At 38.6% G+C, this 12,207-nt stretch overlaps 1 long non-coding RNA gene across 33 annotated transcripts in view; it reads right to left on the bottom strand.

Annotated features, from left to right (window-relative positions):
• LOC146768567 (uncharacterized) overlaps positions 1–12,207 on the bottom strand; it is a 185,669-nt gene that overhangs the window by 104,484 nt on the left and 68,978 nt on the right. For 32 of the 33 annotated variants that reach the window (XR_014957850.1, XR_014957860.1, XR_014957870.1 and 29 more), the window contains one exon: positions 1–12,207. This exon is cut by the window's left edge; it is cut by the window's right edge. The exons of the other annotated variant lie outside the window; for it this stretch is intronic. This is a non-coding gene — a long non-coding RNA (uncharacterized LOC146768567). 33 annotated transcript variants of the gene reach the window in all.

Raw genomic sequence — 12,207 nt, 5'->3', positions numbered from 1 at the left:
AGCTAGTTTGAGGGATGTAAATACACAAACAGAGGGCATTGGGAACAAATCTCATAGGTATCAACCCAGAAATTTTAGCTTTTTCTACCTGACAGAGGAAATTAAAATGCTGATAAGGACATGTGACAACACAAAATAGAAGCCATGGCAACTCTCAATACATTTATTTCTCACTGATAAATTGGATAGTCTTCAAGTAATTGGCATGTTGGGGCATTTTACTGAAAAGTGGGTTCCACAGAGTGCTAAGTAACCATGCCTGTTACTTTTCTGTACCTAAGTTTCACTGAAACCCACTAAGCTTGAGCACAATTTTAAGTGCCTTACTACCCAGGACAAGAATGTTTAGCACTCCTTTCTTTTATAGATGTACATTTAAATTTGTCTGCTATTTATGGATCATCTCTCAGCTTGGCAATGACTGCTAAGAAAGTGATAAAATGAGGAAATGTAACTTGACATTTATTCAGTGTAAATACTTCACAAAGCTACAATTTCACTGTTTCCCTTGCTTGGGTAAATAATTTGAACTACTGTAAGCAATGAGAGTGGATGACTGGAAACAGAATCCCTCAAAGTCCAGCAGACTGAAAGATACCACAAGTAATTATGTATTTTCTTTTCAATTGCCTCCATCTATTTTCAGACAGTTCTGTTCTGGCCTAATGGCAGCTTACTAAAAAGCAATGAGATATATACAACATCTGTGCAAGCAATACAACTTCCACACAGGCTAAAATACTGGTACTGCTGTATACATACACAGAAACCAAAAATAGAAATGTGCACATTAAACCAAGCCAAGTTTTTGTGTGTATTGGCCTCTGATCTATGGATGTTTGTGGGGTTTAAATTTTGATTACGCATGCTTACACTTAAGACCTGAAGAATAAGAGATTTTAAATTTCCAGCACAGTGAGGTACAGTGCAAGAAGAGCTGCCTTTCACAAAGTATGGCTCTCCATAGAAATGCTTGGATTCAAGAGGCAAGACTTGTGTCTTAATAGCTACAGATATAGCTGAGGATTTTCCCCAAAATACTGGATATTGAGGAAGATCAGACCATACTCAAAGAACCTTGATTTCTGATCTATTTTGAATTTTGTGAAATGCTGTATCCCTTCAGCTGGACTCCTGTAGGTGTAGTGTTGGTATGAAAAATTATTGAGGACTCTTGGGACACTGGCCAGCCCTCCAGAGGGCTTCATTCTAAGGCATGCTGGATTACTGCCAGGTTATACTTCCTCTAAGGATGGTACTCCTTGTTCTTTGGATTATAAACAAGTAATTAAATTACTTTAATATCCATATTTTCTCAAGAAATCATGACACCTGTGGTGCCAGATCAGGTATGGAGTGGAATACAAACAGAGTCTAAAATGAGGAGAATCCCCACTGATGCTGTTTTTCTTGAAGTTTAGCTTACATTTCTTAACATGGTGATCAAATAATGTTGCTTCTTTTTCTACCTTAATCATCTACTTTGTCTGAGCAAGCAAAAACCCACAAAAAGTAGTGTCACCTAGATTTGCAACAACTTTTTGATATAAGTTTTCAAAAATCCCAAGACTTTTAACTTAAAAAAAATTTTTTTGAAGAGCAGAAAAACAAAAGTTAGGGCTTTACTCAAAAGCAGGCAAAATGCATTTTGGTGGAAAAGACAATTCACAAGTTGATAGTTTTGTTCTTTGCTCATACAACTCCACATACATGGAAAAAGCCTTCCTATTGTAATGTAAAGTTTTCACTTTTTATTCTGCCATAAAACTCCTTCATAATAATTGTAAATATGTCAAATAGAACTAAGCTTCAAGCCTGGGTCATGGAAACAATAAAAGAGGTTCTTCCAAAGGGTGGGTAACAACTGGTGATTCAAACAACTGCTGTCCAGGTGGAAAAGGGCTCTAGAATTCCTTATCTGCTTACCAAGAGAGGGCTAACAAGAAAATGTCTCTGATAATAAACCAACCTCAAAAAAGCCCTCTTGAAACTTTAACAGGGTTGGTCAGAGACACTTGCATGTGAATAAATGAAATTGTGGCTGAGGAAGTCCTTGGAAGGCAGCAGTCCAGCAGAATGAGCATCAGCAGCTCTGGCTGAGAGGTGGCTTTGCTGCAAGGATCTCAGCTCAGCACAGGCTGTGCTGTTCTTGTTCTTGTCATGCCCACTGACTCTCCAGGGCAGCAGCACGAAAAAAAATAATATTTCAGGCCTGCTTTGGACTTGTCTATCTTCAGTGAGCCCAGCAAGGGCTGCAGACCACTCTTCCTTTATGTGAATTATACTGGCTGCTTGCTTTTCTTACCAGTGCAAGTAATAGCGGCTGCTGCATCTTGACAATGACTTGTTCTGCTAAATATTGTCTGAATTTAGCAGAAAAGTAGATTTTATTTGTCCTCCCTTCCCCCTGCTCCTTCCTCCACCCCCCCTTCCCCATCATTTTGGGCAAATTCAACGGAACTGTTAAATGTCAAACACAGTAAAGATAAGGGAGTTCCACTGAGTGACAGAATTAATTAAATGTCTTAGTTTCACAAGATTAGGCTGGCAAGTCTCTGTTAAAAAGCCCACACAATAAATTTAGAGCTTCTACCAATGAAATCATCTGTTTGACAACACGGTATCTCTGCCAGAATAATCCAAGAATGAGGAACTGCCCTCAGATACATCTCCTCCAGATCTGAAGATGCACAGTGCAAAAGTGAAGACAAAGATGAGTAACTACAGGGAGCTATAAATCATTATTTTATTAATCATTATTTTATAAATCATTATTTTGGGAAGTATTAAGCAACTGCCAGACTTCCAAAACTCTGCATCACACAGAAGAGGACTGCAAAGTCCATCCCTTGTAGCTCGTCTATGGTTTTGAAAAATCTAGTACTTGCATGTTGCTTGACAGAGTAAAGTACAAAGACTAAAAATCTGGAAGTGAGCTTAAATGCTAGAATTAAGCACATATATCTGCTTGCCTGCCTCTCCAAATAAAGTTCAGTATTGGAGTGTTTTTGCAATTTTTGCATACATTTTCAGAAGAAGGCTACCACTCCCCCTGCTTTGAAATGACACATTCTTCCTTTTAATATGAAATTATGGCATACAAAACCTTACCCTTTTTAATCAATAGTTCAGCCCTGATTGGTGGTAATTCAAAAATGACCTTTTTCTGACAGAGTTTTTCACAGTGAGTGTAAAATAACTTGGTCTAGTGATCAGAGACTTGACACAGACATCACAAATGGTACTTGTCAGCTGAGCCATCTGAGCCATGGGGTCCTAACTACCCTTCTGCATTACTGGCAGAGCTTCCCCACCAGAAGCAGAAAAGTACATTAAGAGAAATGTTATTCTGTGCTTACTCTGAAGGTTATTGACATAGAAAGCCCTAACTTCAAATCTACAAGACGGAATCTCCTGAAGTGAATTGCTATTAAGTAAATACTACCAAGCCTCTGCTGGAAAAGTGAGACTTGGTTGGCCATTCCTTGGGGTACTTGTAACGAATTCCTTTCACCCTAAATGGATGTGCTGCCTGGGAAAGATTATAAAACACATGGTTGTCACTATTAATACTGAACTCCTGTACTTGACTTTCTGGGAAGCTTTAGACTATCCATTACAAGAAAACCATTCAGCAATACCTCTTTCATAACCTTATCCTTTTAAAGAAACAATTTAAATGATAAGTATAAATATAATCCAAACAAATCACTTAAAATCTGAATTAAAGAATATCATGCTTCTATCACCAAAGCTGTTAGACATTTACCATTATCCTTCTGTCTGATTGAGTTTTTCCCTGTCTTAAAAAGCATAAGACTGTGTGAAACACAAGGAATGGCAGAATAGCAGGAAAATAATATCCACAGATATAGTTATGTGTTCCCAGATGTAATGTGTTCTGGCCTCCTTCAATTCCCCTCTTGCTATTTTTCCAGGAACTTGAAGATGAGTGTTTACTACACATGGAAACACTGAGCTTCTGTTATTTGCAGGAATGCTCACAGACTTTCTGTGTGCAGAAAGAAGCTGTGCCTAAGGAAGGCAATATGCTAACCATCTCAAAAAACATACATACAGGTAAAGAAGAGGCTCAGTTAATGTCAGGCAAACTACTAGTAGTGTTTGTTAGGTTAAACTACAGAGTGGATGGCTACAAGGTTTATTGAACACACAATCCATCCTTATTGATTTGCAGGTACAATAAACAAATTGCATTTACAAATTGAGTGCATACCTATTAGTAGGATCACTTAGAATTAAACTGGGGAGGGGATGAAAGTGAAAAACAACAAAACACAGCATAAGCAGAGGCACCTAGGTGGAAAATGTTTCCAGCAGGCAATTTTCATAACCAATTGCTCAGTTGCTAAACAAGTGGTGCACACTTCATGCATATTCATGCAGCCACCAATGTGTTGCATTACAAATATAATCAAGTCTAGGAAAGAGAAAATGCAAGAGTTGAAAGGATTAAGGGAACTAGTAAAGGAAAGCAAATCACTTTTTTCTCTGGTCTGCTGGTTTGAAACCAATCCGTATAAGCAAACTTCCAGCATCTGAGTGTGAACCAGCCGATGGGAAATCAGCTGGCAGACTTCTTCCTGTCCTACTAAATGCCAAAGCCTGTGAATGCCTGGACAAAACTGACTCCTGAGCTCCTAGAAACCTTGGATGCAACAATTAGAATCAGCACAGCAAAATATGAGCATCCACAACTATTGCTTATTTTCCTCAAGGATGTAATCAACTCCTTTCTGCAGAGTTTACTTGCCTTGTCTAACTGTAATTTTCTTGTTATTATAGAATTGCTATCATGTTTTGAATGTTAATGTTTGGCTAGTAAAGGATCCCTTATTAGGGATCCAAAATAATATTAATCTCTCTTTTTCAGAAACATTAAGGCTAAAAACTTAAACTAGAGAAAGATGTATGAATGAAAAAATGTTATAACATCTAACATTAGAGATTCTTAGAACTTTTCCAACAAAAAGAATATTTAAATTTTGCACTAAAAGGTTGAATCCTTTCTCTCCTTCAAGTAAAGTGTTAACTGGATACATTCTTCATAAACTTTTTGAATATATTTGTGGGGCTTGGATCTGGTTTCGAAATAGCTATAAATTGCTATAACTTGGCACCAATCTTTCATAAAGACAGATGATATGTACAATTTTTTTTTTCTGCAGTATCTTTTTTTTTTTTTTAATTTAAATGGCAACCACAATCTAAAGGTTGCAGTTTCAATGTTAAAGACACTTCCCAAGTTGGGAAGTGTTGATTTCATGTGTAGTGAGCCAGGGAATCTCTATATAAGCACCAGTTATGACCCAATTTTGATGACCTTTGAGCATTAAAAAGCAGAGCTCACTAAGTGCTACCAGTTCTCACCATTTCAGCCTTGACTAATACTTTGTCAGAGGAAGTAAACCACAGCTTCACTATAAGTCAGTATTTCACGACACCTTAAATTTCCAAGACCTGCTTTCAATGAGAAAAGATGAGGATCTAGAATTAGCAACAGCCACTTACAAAACCAAGTTTCCCAGCTTCCTGATACAATAAAACAACAGGAATGATAAATTGCATTTTCATTTTGCCTAGCTCTTACTGCAAAGGCATTCTTGGCATGTCGAGAGGAAAAAGAAAAACCTCACTCTTCCAGTACCAGCTGAACTGAATTCATTGAGCTCAACACAAAGTTATTTTTCCTTGCTCTGTCTGCTGGCAGTACCCTCCTTTTTGTGAAGGAAAAGACCCAAACAAATCAGTGTCTTATCTACAGAATATACACTTGTAAAGTTGCCAAAAAGCTGAAATAGAAAGTCTTGGTAATTTGGAAAGCAATTCATATCCCAAAGCATATGAATTAAGTTCCACAAAATGTTATTTGGTAGCAAGACTCACCTGGCTGAAGAGCAGTGGTTCATGTAGCACAGGCACAGGTATTCCATGGTGGTCTTGAGTTTTGTGGTTTTATTTTATTTTGAGGTTTTTTTCATGGAAATTATTAGTCTATTTTGAGATTCACCCCACTCCTTAGATGCCTAAGCCCCAGTGAGGTTCAGAAAAGGTCAAAGTCATTCTGACCTCTGAATCCTGCTGCTGCTGAGCACAGGTCACAGCACCAACAGCTTCCTGTCCTCCCACCTTTTTTTTCCTGGAGAGGGAATGCAGACACATGCTGCAAACTAGAGTTGATTGTAAAATTATTTCCTTTACAACAGCAATATTTGACCAGCTCATGGAGACCAAGTCAGTACAGGCCCCTTCTGTGGAACTCACAGAATCAATTTTCAAAGTGTTGCACAACTGATGGCAGCTGAAGCTAAGATGCCAGCATCTTTATGATTAAAAGTAGTATTGAAAGTTCTCTCATGCACTAGTAGTAGTCTCTAAATTAATTTAGCCACATCTGTAGCATTTTCATATTGAAAGTGGCTGGCCTTATGTACAGACTTATCATTTCCAAGGAAACAGCTGAATTCAACAGCTTGTAGACCTCCTTCCCACAAACATCTCATGGCACGGGTGTGGAGGAATCAGAGGTCAGAATCAGGAAGGAGCTTCTGTCTGTCTTTAATTCTTCCACAGTGTGATGGCTCTTTGGAGAATTAAATCTCTACACACAAATACAGACAACAGCCCCTCTGTGCTCCCTTACTTGTGTTACTGTGTCTCTGCTCACAGAGGGCTGTAAGATATATAGTATCAGGATATAAATAAGTTAAAATTATTGTTCCATAACCCAGCATCACAGGAAATTGTCTATCTAATTGTATAGATTCAAGTGCTTTGAAATGAGACACCAGGGGCTGCGAGCCTAAAGAGAATCTATGTGCCAAGCCATTTGAGTTTGTGTTTGGTTTTATTTTTCCATCCTTTTATCTTTAATGTACTTTTTACCTTTAGCTCCTTGAGTCTGTGTTGTGCAGGAAGTGTCTGAAGCAGGGTGAGGCTTCACCAAATGAGTAAGACTGAAAGCCTGTGTGCAGAAGTTCAAGATGAGCTGCAAAGGCATCAAATTTGTGCCTGGAGTGGAACATTCTAATCTGAAGATGGTAGGCTTGGTGGGGAACATTGACAAACCTGGCTGCCACACTGCCATCATAGTGAGTGAGGAGATGTTTTTCTATTAACTGAGGTGCAGGAGATCTTGGAAATAGTCTCAGCATTTGAAATGTATGGGACAATGCTGCCATACGCTGAGTTTAGTACTGTACTAAAAGTTATTTTAGCACATCTTCCAAAAAATGCAGCAAGTGCAGTTGGAGGATTGGCAACCCCTGGCAGCACAGCTCTGCTGGAAGAGCTGAGGAACTTCCTGAGTACTTCAGTCTAAACCAAACAAGAGGCTTTCCAGGAAGTTCTGAGTAACCATTTGACCTAGTGCGTAACTTAACAGCTACAGAGAGGAAAAAACTACCCTGAGATGGAGAGACAAAGATTTAAGTAAACAAGAAAATGCACCAGCCTGCTTGAGGAAATTAAGAAAGAACAGATTGAAACATGCTGCAGGAATTTTAGGAGAGAGCAACCAGTCCAGGGAGAGTCATGAGAGAACAGAAAAGAGTGAAATATCATAAAGACACTGACTGCATACAGGGGATTTCCTCTGGAGCCTTCCTTCCTCTCCAGAGTTTAAAGTTCTCTCTGTTTTTGTGTAGCTTCTGTCTTTGGAGATTTTGGGGCATCAATATTCTCTGCACGCGACCACAGTGGCATCATAACAGAAGAATTAGGAGTCCCTGCAACCTGCATGCTTTATTCAGGGATTCCATCCCCATCCACAGAAATCAAGTCAGCTACTGATAGCAATTCTACTCTTTGGGCAGCTTTTCTACTCAAGCCAAATTAACAATGCTATGGCTCTTCCAGTTAGGCAATCCTGACTTTTAGGCTTTGATTCTCCTCCACTAAGAAGCTTCAAATGGACTTAAAATAAAGAGCAAGTCAAGAGGAAAAAGGAGATGAGAAGTTGCAGAGAAAATAAGCTTTTTCATGCCTGTGAACAGAGAATCTTAACCTTGAATAGCTCTCCAATTCAATTACAAGTAAAATGTCAATTTTTTTTTTTTGTTTTTTATATGTGCATGAATATAAATACATTCCAACAAGTGTCTATTCATGTGCTACAGCTCTCCCATCAGCTCTTAATACTTAAAATGTCTTTGCAGTTGTGCCAATATGTCTACACACCAGAGGAAATAGATTAATTCCCTGGAAATTTAAGGTGGGGGCCACACACACACAGAGACACATAAACACAGTGTTACAGGTCTCTGTTGTTGATATATCATTGCATGAATCACAATAACAACATTGTGGGTTACAATAGTTTTAGGGCTATGGATAGTACAGCATCCAATCTTTTCTGAAGCCATCTCTACCACTTTCCCTAAACCATCAATATTTCATTGTAGACACCATGGTTGAAGCTTTAATTTATGCAATACACATGCCACAGCTCATTGCCCTGCAAAAGATTTGTCATGCTTTAAGCTAAATTTGCCTTGTGTGCAAAAAACCTGAGCACACACCCTGTCTGTGTGATAACCTTCCTTAACCTTTCATATCAGCACAGCAGCATTTCAGTGGTTCCTCATATCCAACACAATCCACTGAAGGATAAGAACAAGAGATGAAAGAGTGGATTACAAAGAGGAATTTAAATAGTAGTGTTTTGGCCTTGTTAGAATTAAGTATTTGTGTTGGTGCAGATGTCTAAGAATACATTTTTTTAATTTAAAGTAGTAAACGCTATCACTGATTTTTTTCCTAGTCTGTACAATTTTTGAGATAAACTGATCCTGAAGTATACATTGTCCCTCCTTCTAAACTGCCAAAGAACACAGTTTTTGGGTGGACTGTGGGGTCTGTTTACTTTTAGACTTTTAAAACTAAGATTGCAAGCAGATGCATGGATGACTTCCCCATCCCCCTCCTTTTCTGCAGAAGAAAAAATAAACAACAAAGGCTGATGATTTCTTTAGAGCAAACACCAAACCACTTGAGACAATAGAAGTTTTATTTCAGACTCCTCACCAGGTCCAAGCTTATAGTCTGCAAAAGATTCAGTCTTGGTGTGCTGGGGAGGAGGAAAGGACAGCTGTGTGTCAGCATCAATCTCCTCTGTGAAAATACAAACCTAATTCTGTGCCCTTTGATTTGGATGGTGATAAACAGTAGAATGACTCAAGACACCACTTTTTTCCACAACAGCTTAAAAAAAAATAGCAGCAGAAAATAGTTTTAACTTGTAAGAAAACTAACACCTCAGCAGACACAAGCATTTGCTAAATGTAACACTGGACTTTCTGGTCCTTCCATTTCCACTGCAGTGTTTCCAGTTGTATTTGGGTTTCTGCTCAGACAGATATCCTCCTTTTGCACAAGCCAGATTCTAGTCACCAGCATTATCCTGGGGAGGATAAACTTCATGGTAGGCTTGATTTTAACCTTACAAATACTAGTATAAAAGAATAATCAAATGCAGCGATGCAGCTCCACTGCTAAAGAAGAGAAAGATGTCCAGTCAGATTCTGGCCCCTAAATCCTCTGGCTTAAATTAGAATTTTTCTAATTTGAAAAATTAACAGCTAGTCAGGTACTCAAGACTATGGCTAAAGTTACAAGCAAAGGAAAAAAAAAAATTAAAGTTTTCTTTACAGAATTGAAACAGATGTAGTAAGTTTTTCCTATTAATACATTTCTGTGCAATACATTCACCATTGATAGGTCAAGTTGGAGAAATTCCTTTGACAGCTTCCAGTGCATCCCTGCATGACAATGAGTATGAGCCAGGGGTACTGTCCTGGTCTAAGCACCACTAATGCATACACTTCCCTTCAGAAAAATCTGCTGCATGGTTATTCTTGAGAATGGAGACTGGAGCAATGTCTGAAGAACAAGTGCATCAAAGCTATTAATAGTGCAAACCCCTTGAATTTTATCTGGAAATTTCATCATTCAAGGATTGTGAAGCATTCCTGTATACTAATCATACACTGCAATACCTGTTTAAAGTATTAGGCATGACTATGTCCATTGTACAGGATGAAATCAGACCCACTGATAAAGGCAACATTCTCAAAAATGGCTACTAATTTTGGAAATCGGGGGATTAGGAGTATTTCTTCTAACTGCAAATCTCTTCACAAGTACAATCTGCTTTGATACCTTTTGTTCCAATAGCAGTTTTAAAAGTTCACAGAAATATAAAAAAATATTTTTCAGATGTTGAGACCTTCAAAACAAATGGACATTCTTTGAAGTGCTAACCTTGTGACTACACTAAGAACCTGTACTGAGCCACTGAGAGTGGGAAATGACATTTCTGGATACTCACTGCTTAGGAAACTAAATAGTTGTGCTTTCCCCTCTTGCCCCCTTCGGTAGGCATAGGGATTTTATCTGTCATCTAAGCTGACCAACCCTATAACCCAGCAGCCAACCTCCAGCAAACTTTGAGGCTGCATTAGAAATTGGATGCACAGTTTTGTCACTCTGATTTAGTGTGGTAGTACAGGATGTAGATAACAGACACTACATTGTTTTTCTTCTCAAAAGGTAATGTGTTTCAAATATACTTTCAAAAAGCCTGTGCATAGGCAAGTGCATGTCTGCAACATAGGCCATGCCCAAAGTCTGCCTTGGCCTTTTCACTCCTATTGCTTTAGACTTCTATTTCTATCCCTCTGAACAGGCTATGAATAGGGAATAGATGCACAGGCTGGTAGAAAATCCCCCACAGAACAAGGAAATATCTGCTGTTAAGCAAAATGCTGCTACAGACTCCACAAGACAAAGCTATTAATTTCTAAAAAATGAGCTTGCAGGTCTCACATTTAATGGACACTTTTACCAGAGCATGAACTGCAAACACAACCCATAGCAATAACGAATATGTTCACAGTCCATTAGGAAGGAATGGCCAAAGTTTAATTTTTTTCAGCATATGTTCAGATTCTTTTTAACTATGCTCACTGTTAGAGCCAAATTTATTAGGACAGTGTGAGAATTTTGTATAATGAATAAGTGCCCCACAGATCATACCTTCACATAAATGAGTTCAACCCTGGTGAAAATGAACCTTGACAACTTTGCTGTATCCTCTGAAAAAATGGCCTGAGACAAAGCTGTATGAAGAAAAATAGGACACCTGACAACCCAAGTACAAGCAATGACTTTGCCTTGGCACAGTCTGAGTACACACTGCAAAAGCAAGAGCTTGCAAACTAATCCTACCTAAGGGATCTCTCCATCACATGCTGGCCATTTGCACAGGGTCAGCTCCTGAAAAATGTTTTTTATATTTACCCTGAAAATCCCCTTTTATATTTACCCTGAAAATCAGAATAGAACACAGATGCATGCAAAGATTTTAATGAAAAACAGTTAGTAAAGAGCCTACCTCTATACCCTAATTATGTGAAAAGCAAAAAACACAGCATCTGTTTTTTTTGCCTCTTCTTGATTTCCATTGAGCCTTGGGCCTCAATGGTTCAAAGGCACAGAGTGGTTTCTCCAGGGGCAGTAAATGCCACTCTATTAGGGCAAATCTTTTGGCTAGTGATAAGGGAGGTTCACCTAGTGGGAAATCCCATGTGCAGAACTACTTTCATCACCCGTGGTTCTGCTGGAGGTGAATGCTTACTGGAGAAGCAGATGGAAAATTCCTTTCTAGGGGTAGGAGGAAAGATAACAGTGAATTAGGTGAAAGTTGTAGCAGACAGCCCCATCTGTACCTGGTCCTGGGTGTAACACATGGTATGAGAAGGGATTTGCCTTCTTCCAGGCCCCTCATCCAAACCAGATGAAGTTAAATTCAGTTTAACAGCTGACAAAAATCACAGCCTGCAATGGCACTAAGTAGCTGAATAGCAGGATAACATGGCATGATCACATCCTCACAGTTCTTGTTTTTCTTGTGCTGCAAAACTAAAATCTCACCCTACACTTCAAATATGAAGCATTGCTCCCAATGTCCTGCACGTCTTTCTTATTTCCATGAAGCTGGGGACAAAATCTCACTAACATATCAGAATTTGCTAATTAATTGAAATATATTGGCATTTTCTATTTTCTCTGTGTAAACATTTAACAACTATATATGGCTGCAGAAAATGAAGATATTCCTACCTCCTACTGATCATTTAGATCACAAACTCTTTCAGAGACAGCACAGTTTCTATACAAAGTACAGCA

This window comes from Lonchura striata, chromosome 1 (genome assembly GCF_050655825.1).
Source record: "Lonchura striata isolate lonStrDom1 chromosome 1, ASM5065582v1, whole genome shotgun sequence".
Classification (NCBI taxonomy): Eukaryota; Metazoa; Chordata; class Aves; order Passeriformes; family Estrildidae; genus Lonchura; species Lonchura striata.
The sequence above is the reverse complement of the archived record's forward strand: the minus strand, read 5'-3'. Positions and strand labels throughout refer to the sequence as shown.